We start from the raw sequence: 14,138 nt of genomic DNA, 5'->3' as shown, positions 1-14,138 counted from the left end.
CCCGAGGAGTGAATTTGTGATTTCCCATCTATTGGTCCAAATTGTGCTTGAAGATGGTCAAGGAAGGGCTCTGCTTCATGTGAATTGGAAGCATATTCCAGATGAGTGGCAATCTCAATTGTATTAACTGATTGTATCAATTAATTGTATGTCTAAATCTCTATGCTTATGTAAATATCTTATGCAATCATATGTTATTATCTTATGTATTTTTATAAGTGAATGTGTAAACCACAATGCTCACGTAAATGTCTTATGTATAGTATGTTAGCAATTGTTCTGGAGCTTTCCTCCCCGGGCCTCCGCTGAAAATGGACAACTCTGTCCAGTCGGACCTCCCCGATAAACAAAATGTCAAATAAATAAATAAATCTCTGGGACACATATCGATCTCTCAAGCATGATCTATTCATGTCAGGGATCAGGTTTAGATCCTTTGAGTGGGTAACCCTTGTGCAGTTAGTTTTGTGAATGTGCAACATTTCCATCAGCAGTGAGACAGATACTACCTTGTAGGTCAGGCATAGATCACCCCTCAGTAATCAGTAGAAAACTGAATAGAGTGAGAGGCATTTTAATCGGTCATCATATGTCATGTTAATTATACCCTGTATTATTTTGATGAGAAACTTCAGAGTATGTTCCAACTGTTGCAGATGCCTGGCAAGGTACATGCCAAAGGGTGCATTATATGCAATTACTGGTCTGATGAAGTTGAGTACAGTGGCACTATGACATCCTTAGATCTGGGTGACATGCCTTTACTCATAAACTGAGCCATATAGAAGGATTTCCTCAGCACCGTGAACACCTGGTGTTCAAAGTTCAGATTATTATCTATCTGAGTACCCAGATCTCTCACCACTAGGTTCACTGTTAGGGGGGTGCAATCAATTTTGTGATATGCAGGGATATTTGATTTCACAAAGTGTATTATTATGCATATAGTTTGAGAGCATGGCTCAAACATCAGTCATTAGTCTGCATCAGTCCTTCCTGCAGGATATCAATATCATTTGGGGAGTCATAAATTGCCCCAGACTTGCAGCCATTAGCAAATGTAATCAGTCAAAGGCTATCTACATTTGCCTTGACATCTGAGAAGTATATCTCAATCAGGTGAGGCCCCAAAACTGAGCCCTGTGGTACTCCACTGGTGACTGGCTACTTTCTGAATGTGGATTTCCCCAGTCTAATAACATGTGTCCTATCCATGAGCCATTTGGCTATCCATATGGAGACATAGTTTTATGCCCAATTTTGTGAGTTTATCTCTAATACCTGAGTGGGGTATTGTGTCAAATGCCTTGTCCAGGTCAAGGTAGGTGGTATACACTGTCTTACCCTCATCCATGGCTTTTGTGACCTTCACAAAGAAGTCCACTGGATTGAGCAGGCAAGGCCTGCCTTTGACAAAGCCAAACTGGGTTGGGTCTAGACTCTGTTGAGTGGGCCCGCTAGGTCATGTTTCAGGCTATTTAATAGGCATCCTGGGATTCCATCAGGGTCCATTGATGCAGTGTTTTTAGCTTTAGAGAGTGCAGTGAAGGCCTGTTCTTTTATGGTAACAGGGAAAGGAATGGTCAGAATTATTTCATGGGGAGTGATCAGAGCTGATAAGGGTGAAATCTGAGCCGAATTTATCGGCCAACAGGTTTGCTATTTCTTCTGGATGAGTATAGGTAGTGCCATCTACAGCCAACTCAGCACGTTGTTTCCGTTAAGATTAAGATAATTAAAAATGCTTTGTTTTATGGTTATCCTTTGTGTGGGAGACTATTTTAATCTCATATTTATCTTTTGAAGACATGACTAGTTTCCTGATTTGTCTGTTGAGACTAATGAGGGATTTGTTTCTGTTGTGCACCCTCCCACTTGCTTCTAGCCAGGAACTTCTGTTTTATAATCTATTTATGCCAGAGATCCACCGGGATGACTTCTTTTTCCAGATAGACCTGGGTTTAGTTCAGTCAGGTACTGCCAATTCCATGCAGTTGTTTAGCTTCATAGGCTCGTAGTTTCATAGGTTTGTACTAGGCTAATGGCCCTGGAGCCTTTACAAGCCTAGCCCATAGGATTACCCTGGCATCATGCCACCTGACCTTAGTTTCCAGTGCCTGTCAAGTAGAACCACTGGAGTGATCCCCGGGGTGAATTTTCTATTTAGGTGGTTGTACAAGACATTCGTGTATACGTCTCTGTAGGCATTTGTGTTTTCTGTATTAGGGAAGCTTTAAATTTACCTGTGCTATCAGTTACTAAAAGGTATTTTGCCTTGGAAAAATTCTTTAGCGTTTTGGGTATGATGGGACTTTTACTATTGCATTTATTTGAAAGGAGATTGATTTATGGCCCAATCTTACCAATGAGGATGTTACATTAGAGAAGGTGGTGCAACATTTCCCCATATTTAAAAGTATTATATCAAGGATATTTGAGCCCCTGGTGGGAGTGCAGACCAGCTGTTCCAGAGAATTTGCATTGACAAATTCCAGGAATCTTTAAGCCTTCATGTTAGTGATCGTGTATGTTTCCCAGTTTATAGAGGGATGGTTAAAATTCCCCATGAGTAGTTTGTTGGGCTGAATGGCAAGTGATTCTAGTAACTTCAGGTATATGGAGTGGTTTTCATGGTTTATGGCTGGGGACCTGTAGCTAGCGATGATATGGTGGAAGATTTTGCCTATGGTCAGCTGGACATGGAGTTGCTCAAGCAAGTCACCCTGCTTGACCAATTTAGAGGTGTGATTGTTTTTTATGCAAATGGAAAGGCCTCCTCTTTTCATTTTTTCCTTTTCAGGGGGTGGTTTTAAAGTGTGATAGGCATTGTAGCCTTGCACTGCTGGGGTGCTTTCCATAGCACTGAACCATGTCCCTGTGACTGCACAGATCTCAGTATTCTCCAGGATGAGGAGAGCTTCCAGGGAGGGAAGTTTCTTGTTAAGACTCCTAGCATTCAACAGTAGTACCTTCAGCTTGACATTAAAATAATTTGTTACATTGATAGCTCTGTTGGTTTGGCACTGTCTAAAAAGTCACTATGGGGTGGCTAATGCCTTGGCCAGTATTTGAAAGCCTAGCAGCAACAGGTGCAGGCCATCTCTGTCAAAGCAGCATGGTCTGTAGATTATGTCATCTCATACTGACAAATTCTGAATCCACTTGGAATGACACAAGTAGCTAATCCAATTATTGAAGTCAATCATTTTCTGTTTGCATTGTAGTATCATTTTTGGTGAGGGTAGAATGCTGCTCACTGTAAGGCTCATACCATCCTGCGACATGTATTTGGAGAGGTCCATCATGTTTCTCTTCATATAGTCCAAGGAAGTACATCTCAAGTCATTTACACCCACATGGACTATGGCTGAGTCATACTGATACTTGGGGTTGAGTGACCAGTGTTCCTGTATGATCTGGAGAATCCTGGCCCTTGACAGGTAATTAACTACAACCCTCTCTTTATCCAACCTGGTGAGGGGGACATCCATGTGTCTCACGATGGAGTTTTCTATAACCAAAACGTCTGAGTGTGTGGTGTTTCATCTTGGGACATGCTTGCAAAGACACTGTGATATGAATATTTATGTGTAGTGGTTGGTGTTGACTTGATTTTGTTTGCAAGTGGTTTCTGAGGCCAGCGTATGGAAGGCCTCTGAGGTTTTGATAAGTTACTTGTGAGTACCTCTGCATATGTGGGTTTAGGTGTAGAGACCTTATTTATTGAGGGAAATTATATGCTTGTGCCGATAACCTGTTTATCATTTGATTTCACAGTTTGTGAGTCATGTCTCAATTTTCATAGTGTAACTACATCTCTCACATATGGTGTTTGTTTCAGGATTAAGTGGTTGTCAGTATACATGAGACAATTGCTACATTTCCTCAGGATGCCAATGTCCACCAGTCTGGCCACAGAGATAGCAACAAAGTGCCTATCCATGGTTTCATTTTTTTTACTATGGGTTTAAGTAGGGAGGAGAGTGAGTAGATTTAAATGGACTGGGATGATAGTACAAGGACAAAGAATGGCTATACTCAGTGTGAGCTGCAGCTGTCCAACAAGGTGATGCTGCTCTGCACTGCTCCTAAAGCAGCAGAGAGACGGGAGAAGGTTGCAGAGATAGTTATTTTAAAGGAAACTTTAACTTGAAAGTATTTGCATCTATACAGGGCACTGCTAACCACCAGTGCACACAGAGCAGCTTAGCACAAACACTAGGCTTACATAGAAACAGAAAAAAACAAGTTTTACAACAGCAAGGGCTACAGACCAGTCAGGAAAAATACACAATAAGGTTTCAGCCAGTAAACCCCAACTCAGACAGGGTTCCTACAGCACACGTCTGCCACAGGAATGTAGTCAGAAAACCCTCTTAATGAATAAAATGCTGGTTTTAGAGCTCAAGTGCAGGGACATCACACAATCTAGATACTACAGTCCTGTAAAGTTAGCAGATGCAATGTAAAGTGCTAGAACAGTAGTGGAAACAGTTCAGCTTTGAAACTCTACTAAAGGGCAAGAAATATAATAAATAATGCATGATTCTTAGCAAATACAGTACAAATAATCAGCAGACGTGAAATGATAACTTACTTTCATTCTTTTAGCAATGGACAGCTTTAGATGCAGCAGATTCTCTTTAACTCTCAGGCAAAGTAACCAAATCAAGAGCAGCTCTGAGTGTAACTAGGACTTCAATTGCTTCCAGATGGATATTATGTGGATTCTGGTAACAGACAATGGAGTTATGAATAATTCTGGATACTCTCCCATAATTGCCAATGGATTTAAATGCATAACTGTCAGTGTACCCTGGAATAATGAAAGTGTTATTACTACAGTGGAGCTAGATTTCTATGGTTCAAAAATGCTATTGTCTTCAAGAAAGATATCAAGTTGAGAGGTTTGTTTCTTAGATTCTGGTATTTACCAATGCTACCTTTGCATTATTTGTATTATAATTTGCTATGTTGGGACGCCCATCTGACAAACTCTGCCTAACAAAGATACTGGGGTAGCAAAAGGTATATGAATACTGAAGGCTGAAAGGTGCAGGCCATCCCTGGCAAGGTGTGTGTTGATCATTTCATCCCATTCATAATAACACAAATTTATTAGTCAATTATTTTAGCTTTGAATTTAAGCATCCTTCTTGGTGAAAACAGACTGCTGCTCAATACCAGGAGCTTGCCTTCTTTGAAGACATGAGTGGAAAGTTCAAGAACTTCTCTTTGCATCTCCCTCAGGGTGGAACATGCAAGACTGCTCACTTCTAGTTGCACAATGACAAGGTATTTATCTTATCTTTACCATGCAGAGATATAAAGCCTACAGACATTTATAACCCTAGCGTAGAGGGGCAGCTGTTATCCTATCATTTGCCAACCTGATGAGTGCTGTATCTGTGTCTTGTAGTCGAGCTATCAATAACTAAGGCATACTACATAACCTTTTGCTACCCAAGTGTCTTTCTTTGGGGGAAGTTCATCTGACAGGCATCTCATCATAAGTTACAATCCAGATAATATCAAGATAACAAAGGCATTTTGCTGGCTTGTGGGAGCTGAAGTGATGACAGTTGTTATGGGTGCAGATGTAGCTATTTATTTATTGTTTGTTAACCAGGTGGGTAGGCTGATACTAGACCCTCTTCAGATACTACCTAGGCCATAAGGCTGTAACAACCTTAACAGACACAGTGAAGATATAGAGAACGTAAATGAATGAACAACAGAGTTTAGTACAAGCTGCTGTGAGGCCTACTGAAAGTTCAGAATATCTTGTAGAGCACGCATTAAGTTGGGGCTACGAGCATTATAGCATCTGATAACTATTAGCTATTTCCAAGTAAAACATAATACAGGCAGTGCTACAAAAATAAAAAAATATGATGTGTACAGGTAAAAGCAGGTAAGTAATTTGTTATATGTTAACCAAAAGATACAAAACAAATGCATTCTTGCACTACTTGTAATTTCAGTTGTTTTTTTTTTTTTTTAAGTGAGTGCTTGCTAATATGCTGATTGTACAGAGAATAATGTACCCAATCATATACTGTGCAATAACTAGGTGTAGTATTGCGGAAGGAAGGGGTGAGTTTGAGAAATGATTTTTTTAACAACCAGCTAGAGAGAAATGAGGTCTGTTTAATTTTATGGTGGAATTATTTCTGTGGCTTTAGGAGGTTTCATGTACAGCCAGTCCATTAACCAATGATCGGGGTAGTAATGATCTTTCAGTAGCATAAAGGTTAGATATTGAGGAGACAGATTGCCTGAGCTGCAAATGGAAGCCATTTAGCTCTTTGGAAAGAAGTACAGTGGTGATATGGTATTATTTTGATTTTGGCTTATGGTTATGAGAAGCTAGTGGGAGGTCTAGGAGACCTAAGAATCTTAGGAAGAAGTTCTTTATTACCTCAGCATACACGAGTGATGTTGTGGTGTGCGGGGATGATGTAGCTTTGTTGAAATATTTTTTACTGACTGTTGGTGGGATGGAGAGACTCGTCTTCAGTTTAGGGCATCTCTTATGGGTGGAGTCAGTATGTGTTACACAAAGTGGCTGTCACTAAACATGAGGCAGTTGTTAGACTTCTTCAGAAAATTGGGTGCCAGTAGCCTGGCTAATGATGAGACTAAAAGCAAACTGGAGGACATTCTTGTGGTTAACAAATGATTACTGTGTTTGTTTTGTGTTGACTTTTTTTAAATTGTCTGCTTCTATAATTTTAAAGGATATTTTTTGAAGAATAGTAGTCTTTCTTTGGCTTCTGAATTATGTGTGGTGCAGCTCTTGTGGTGTCTCTCTTCACAGAGTCCAGGGTGGTACATCTCAGGTCATTTACACCTACAGGGACTATGATGAAATCATACTGGTACCTGTGGTGTAACGACTTGAGTTCATGCCTGATCTGGCAGATCCTAGCTTCAGATAAGTGACTGTTCTCTTCTCCTTGTTCAGTCTGGTTAGAGGGACATCAGTATATCTTACAAAGGAGTCCCCTTTGATGAGAGTCCCGGAAAGTGTGTTTGTTTGCATTAGAAGCTTAGTGTTTTGGACTCCATTGAGAATTACAGTATTTGTGCTACTAGGTATTGCTTTTTTCTGAGTGCCTTTGAGCTTACTGAGTCCTAGCTTTGACCAAGGGTGATCTAGGAAATCTTTGCTGTTTAGGAAGACTGCCTCAGCATATGTTATGTGTGTGTTGTTCATTATGTGAAGTGGGTGTTGTGTGCATGGTTTTGACATCCTGATGTAAATTTGGGGTTTATATCACATGATCAAAAGCTGACAATATTGAAGCACAAAACTTCAAACTGGCAACCTTGAAAATGGAAAACATCGAACGTGAAAAAAAAACCCACTAAACACCCAAAACAACACAAAACACACTCTATGCAGGGGGGAAGCCCCCTGCACCCCCCCATACCCCCCGCTACTTAAATATACCAACTCTGAGATCATACTACAGTGCAGTAAAGGGAAATCTTCCCTTCCCGCACTCTATGGCTATCTATGCTTTATGTTTCAATGTTTTCCGTTTTAGAGGTTGCAAGTTCGAAGTTTTGAGATTCTAACTTGTCAGCTTTTGATTTTGTGATATACACCCGTAAACTTGTATGTGAAAGTTTAGCCTCCAGTGTCGTTGTGTAAGTACACCTCTCACATACTGTGTCTGCTTCCATAAGGATTAAGTGGTTGTCTCATGGTGCCCATATCCACCAAGCTGGCTACAGAGAAGTTAAGAAACTACATATCCATACTGTCTAGTCCTTTGATTTGTGAGCTACAAGAGGGTGGTGTATTAAGGTTAGAAGGCTATTAAGGGTGCTTTATCAGAGCAGATTATGCTCAACTACTAAACTCTACTAACTTTAATGTTTACACAATACTGAATTTAACTAAATCTGTAGGTATTGCCACTTGACTCCCAACTAGCTGCTCTAAAGTTGTCAGTGCAGATATGTATGGAGTTTTGCCATTTTACAATTCCACTTTATAGAAATAGATGTCACATGCAGCATTAAATAAGATATGGCTCACATTGTTAGCAACAAAATGCTTTTGCAGTAGAATTGTGACATAAAGCAGGATGCAGCATTTTAATGTAAATACTTATCTGCCCAATAACTGAAAACATGAAGGAAAAAAAAAAACAGTTGCAGACATCATCAAACACTTGAATGTTTTAACAGCAGTTCTGTTAACTGAACTTCAAATAAGCAATATGTACCCAAAAATGTCTTGCTGAATAAATCATCATCAGTAATGACAGAACCATGACACCTATGCTGAGAGACAGGAGGAGAATGAATTAATCTTTTAGGCAGACAATTTTGCCATATGTATTTGTGGACAGTATTCCATGATTTCAATAAATGCAGGAGACTGGATCTAAATCTCAGAGCATGGACTTTCAAGCTGTGAAGAAATGTTTTCTCTGGGTGAAGTACTACTATTTAGTTAACAGTTCCTGTGGTTTATCCTTTTTGGTCAGGCATTACATATTATCAATTTGACGTCTCTGCAGGTTGATTAAACAAATACTCTAGCATGTGTTGCTCAAATGCTAGCATGTTTAGCTTTTTAGTAAGATAAATATAATTATGTAAGCTTTACAGAAACTAGATGTCTGGTAGTAGCTTATTAATTTCAGTAAATTAATATAGTTAAAATAGTTTAGGGGATGTCAATGTACACTAATGTATCAATGAAATGGTAAATCATTGGTTTTATTCATTTGTTTTCTAAATTATCTCAAAACGTTCAAGAACGTTTTGATTAATCTATGTAATTAAGATTTATCATTCAATTCCAAACTAGTAGTAAAAGTCAATAGTAATACAGAATAAGGTTTCAGATGTTTATAGTTTTAACCAGCCGCTAGGAATTATGCACATATGAAGTTTTCAGCAGGATGATCTTTAGGTAATGGTCTGAAGATTTCGTTTTCTTTGGAGTACCTAATTTCTTATGGTAGAATGTTCCAGGAGGCTCGTAAGATTTTTGAAAAACATCTCTTGCCAATACTGAGGACTGAAATTAAAATTGTTGGATTATTGCTAAAGGGCTTAGGTATACAAATGCTATTACTGTGGATTATGGTCAACTGACAATTAAAATATAAAACCAGCTCTATAGAAATCTAAAGCCCTTCTGTAAAGCATATTGTAAGCCAGTGGTGGTTTGTGTGCATCAAAGCTGATAATATCACTAGTTTACAGTGCACAGCTCATGTTAGGCAATTCTACCTGTAAGTTACCTATGAATGAAGAGAAAATTGATGGTTTAAGGACAGTGCCCTGGGGTGCACTGCGAAAAGAATTTGTATCTGATTTGTTGCCATCTGCTTTAATTTGGAATATCCTGTTAAGTAGCTGATGACATTTTAATACATCATCCAAAAAGCCATAAAAGGCTAATATTTTGAGCAGTACACTCACTGTGGTCTGTTGCCTCAATGGCATCTCGAGTCATTGAGTAAGGATCCTGTGAAAAGGCCATGTTCTATATTGCCATTAACTTCAGCAGACGTAGCTGCGATTGTGGTATATTTGACAGAAACTATGCTGGTTTTCTGACAGAATGCTGTAGGTACTTAAATGAATGATCTGCCAGTAAATTATTTTTATGACATTTTAACCAGGGGACAGATATTCACAAAGGATCTATAATTAGCAACTTTTGGGGCATGTTTAAAACTATAAGGTAGGTTTCTCAGAGTGAAAGTGAAGATTTGTGATATAAGTTAGACGATTTGCCAAAAGTAAACTTCATAGGTTTGAAAGTTTAGAGTGCAGAAAGAATTGCAAAGGGCTGTATAAGGATTTTACTATATCAAGAAAAGTGTGGGCATCTGTGATGAATGGTTCTAAAGAAGAAAGGAGGGCACTGTAATGTTTGGTGACTGTAGGGTTTGAGGTGGGCTGAGTTAACTTAAATATGACAGATGCTGGTTTAGTCAATGTAAATGAATTAGACTCAATAGCTTTCGTACTCTGAAGAGCACTTTGGTGTTTAGAATTTTGATTTGGCTTGGGAAATATTAGTACCTGTATATATATTTTTTTCAAAATATTGCTTTTGCTGTTTGAGGTAGATTAGTTGCTCACTTCATACAGAATGTGCTTTTGCCCTGTTGATTGATCTTCTGCATATGGTTTTAAAAACATGCAATTCTTGTATTTATTAATATTTGTTGGATTTCCTTTCCAGTCTTTATATACACCAACTCATTCATTAGTTTGTTAATGGAAGGATTTAGCTAAAAACATTTGATTGCATTGACTCTCTTTAGTGGAAGCAAAAAAGTATTGTTATTGGGCTTTGTTCAGCATATAATGGATTATGATCTCTGTTGTACAGTTCAAGGATTAGGGCTGTGTCTGAGAACTCAGGAATGGATCTGGCTGGGACCAGTTTTGGGTGAAGTTTTGTTGTTTTAGAATGCAATGTGGATGGTAATAGACATTCATCACTAAGTACACAGATACATAGTGCAACACATTAAGAGAGTGACATTTTATGGGGAATATTTATAAATGACTTGAAAAAATACCTTTGGAGAGTTCTTGTGAATCCATAAATTCTAAAGGTATTATGACAACCAGCCTGGAACTTTTATTACAGTAGGTTTTATGAAAAAATAAAATTGTGACCAACTGTGCACATGCACCCCAATAACCAGATCATGTGAGGTAATTGGCATAAATGTATAAAGAAGTAAAAAACTTGAAATAAGGGCAATGCATATTAGTAAATGGGACATATTATCCACTAAGTTTAAGGCCTATTTTGCAGTTTAAATTTGTCACGGGAGAGGGAATAATCTGCCTTCATGCATGGAGACAGAAGCAATGGTTTCAGTTTAGAAATTAAACTGGTAAACGTCTGTAGTCTGGACTTTGTCTAGTGCTATACCATAGAAGGCCTGTTCCATTAAGCAGTCAGCCTCTGGGCTCCTTGACATTTATCTGGTGCCCTCCTTTGTCTCTTTAATACTCTGCTGGTACAATGTGTCAGGAAACGCATACACCAAATAATAACCAGCAATCCAGATTGTTTTGCAGCATCAGTAGAAATGTACGGTCACCATGATATTCCAAGAAAACCTAGATGTTGACAGGCTCTACAGCCTCTTACAGAAAGCAGTAATGCACCAATGTGTCATTCATTATTTAAAGGGGTGGGGTTAGATTTATTTTAAATCACATAGTGTGATTTACAGTAAAATAGATACTAGCAATGTAAGGATTCTAGTTCACCTTCCTGAAGATGAGGTTAAAGAAAGAATCACTGAAAACATTTTACTAAAAGCACAAATTCATACCTCTTAACTGTACAGATTTTGCCTCATATTTTGGTCTAATTTTCATGAAATTGTGGTTTTCTGGCAAATTAGTGACAAATCATTAAATATTGAAGTTAGAAAATAATGACAGATACTTGTGTTTCAGATTTCATATCCCGCAGAAAATTAATGCTAAAGCAAAACCTGTTATTCTATCAACTTTCTAAGTTTATAAGAGCAATTTTTAATAATTGTCCCTATTGTTTAGCCTTTGTCCCACTTTTATTTATGGCTTTGTCTAGATTTCTTGCTCTAAGAGGTTGAGTGGTATGCAATGAAAGTCACTACATGAAAACAGGTTATACTGGAAACAGTAAATACAGAAGAAAAGAAAATAATTAAAAAAAAAAATACGTTAAAGATGGCGGCAGACCTTCCTGCATCTACTTATATGGAAGGCTCCTTTCCCATTTCCTTAACTTCAGGGCCCCTGACTATTTCAAAAATAAGTAGATTTGTTATGAGCAAACAAAATATGAGCTTATTTTAATTTGCATAGATTTGCTTGTCCCTGTGCATAACATAGTTTTTTATATCTAACCATTTTCATTTTTTTATCTTAAATAGTCATCGTTTCAAATAACCCAGAAAGTGGTGCAATGGTACAAAAAGAAATACAAATAAACCAAAAAACACACCACCAGGGTTTCCGGACTCCACACAGTTTTATTTACAGAATGGTTAAGCTCTTTCATCAATTCAAGTTGACTTCATCAGGTTCATCAGGGTGGACATTTTGTTTACCCTTGGACCACCTCCTGGCTTGCTATACTACCACAACCATACAGTTGTGGTCAGTTGTGCAGTGCAGCAGGCACACTGCCTCTCTCTTATTTTTTTTAAATTTTCCAAACATTTAGGGGTTTCCAGTACCATGTTAGGATCAGACCACATTATTAAGGCAGGATACTGTTAAAGTTCATGAAATTTCAGTATTTGATGTTTGCCAAGAGTGCTCTTCTCAGCACGCATAATGTACCCAGAATTACCTCCTTCTGTAGCTCATGAGCTCATGTTTCATGTTTGCCACTCATTCTCATCCTCCTCTGCCTCAGTGCTTGGACTCTAATCAAACCTGAGTCATCTAGGTCACAGTCAAAACCTTGTCCCTATATGTCACAGGGCTATAGCTGAGAATTTACTTCTTTAAGTGCAACATACCTGGAAAAAGAACATTTTAGATATGCACTTACATTTACAGTTTCTGATTTAATAGTACCACCCAGTAGCTAGAATAGGCTAACACTGTACATACAGCTCTGTCTTCACAAAAATGTAGGCTCTTCCATTTGAAAGTATTTTTAAGGTACTGTACTCTGCACCTCTGTTGCATTTAAATTTTACACGTTGCCCATTAATTGTCAGTATTTCCTTCTAAATGTCTAGCTTGTCCTCCTGTTTCAGTGTCTAAGATGTCCCAGAAGCATTTTCAGATTTCACTGTAAAATTCTTTTCACACTAACAGTACCAATAAAGGGTTTCATATATTTGTATAGCAATGTAAATATCCTACTGAGCACATTATTTTCTAGCAAAGACAATAGAAGTTTGATTAAATGCAGAAAAACATCTCATTTCATGCTTATAGCCACATCTACTGAAAGTCTTAATTAGAGCAATGCTTTTTTCTCTGGTCTCCATATTGGCTTCTCATTGGCTCTTTTTTTCATACCCGTTACTCTTATATCATATCCTGCTTTTAGTTCTCATTATTTGACTCACATTTTATGTTATAAACATCCTTTTCATCAGTTAATTATTTTGATAGTGCACTAATAATTTTACATTCTCTGCATGCCTTCACAGCTTTTGATAAGTCCAGGCCAAATTCTCTGAAAAGCCTGGCCCTTAGTTCATCTGTCCTTGCAGGCCATTTTAAGCCTAGACAGTTTCCCTTTTTGTACTTAAAATAACCTATCCCATTTGGTTATAAACTGGCCTTATCCATCCCATGGTCAGTAATAACATATCAACCCTAATGAGAATAGCTGGGATCATACCATAGATAATTTGCGGGGACCCATGCATGAGATAAAGCATTTAGGAACTGCTTCTGCCCATTAGTAGTGTAGGGGACAGTCCTTTGATAAATTATCTGTTCCCCATCCATAGATCCAAATTATACTTGAATATGGACAGGGATGAACGTTATTTTATTTGGATGGGGAATCTGTTCCAGAGCAGCTGTATCTGCAAGATATACCTGTCTCTTCAAACTGTTCTGCTGATCTTACAGAAGAGGTTTAGATCCCTCAGCTGAGTATTTCTGATGCCATTTTAATTGCCGATGTTCAGTAAATCCATCAATAATGGGTTGGAGGACTCCTTGTATGCCAGCCAGAGGTCACCTTTTAACAATCCATAGGATATTAAGTATAGCGACAGTGCTTTGAGTGGGTCCATGTAGGACATGTTGCTTATGCCTTGTATCCTTTAATTAAAGTATCTCTGCAGGTGTTAAAGTTGTTGCAAATGTCTGGACAGATACATGCCAATGGGGACATTATATTCAATGATTGGCCTAATTCTCAAAAAGTATTCTTTTATTAGAGAATCATGCAGCTCTTTACATCCACAGTCTTTGGCTCTTTCATCACTTAGGTAACATAAACATCTGTAGTCTTTGTTGGACCTTAGGATCTTGTAAAGAATAAATGTTGGATAAATGACAGCTTATTTTCTTGGCAAATAGTATTATCTGAATTTATATCTGAGTGCACTATTCTCTCTGCTCTTCAAGAAAAGAAAAAGTACATACCTTTATGGCTTCTTCCCCAGTAA

The sequence above is a fragment of the Protopterus annectens genome, chromosome 2.part2, assembly GCF_019279795.1.
Source record: "Protopterus annectens isolate FY-2018-M chromosome 2.part2, PAN1.0, whole genome shotgun sequence".
Taxonomy (NCBI): Eukaryota; Metazoa; Chordata; order Ceratodontiformes; family Protopteridae; genus Protopterus; species Protopterus annectens.
This window is presented reverse-complemented; position numbering follows the sequence as displayed.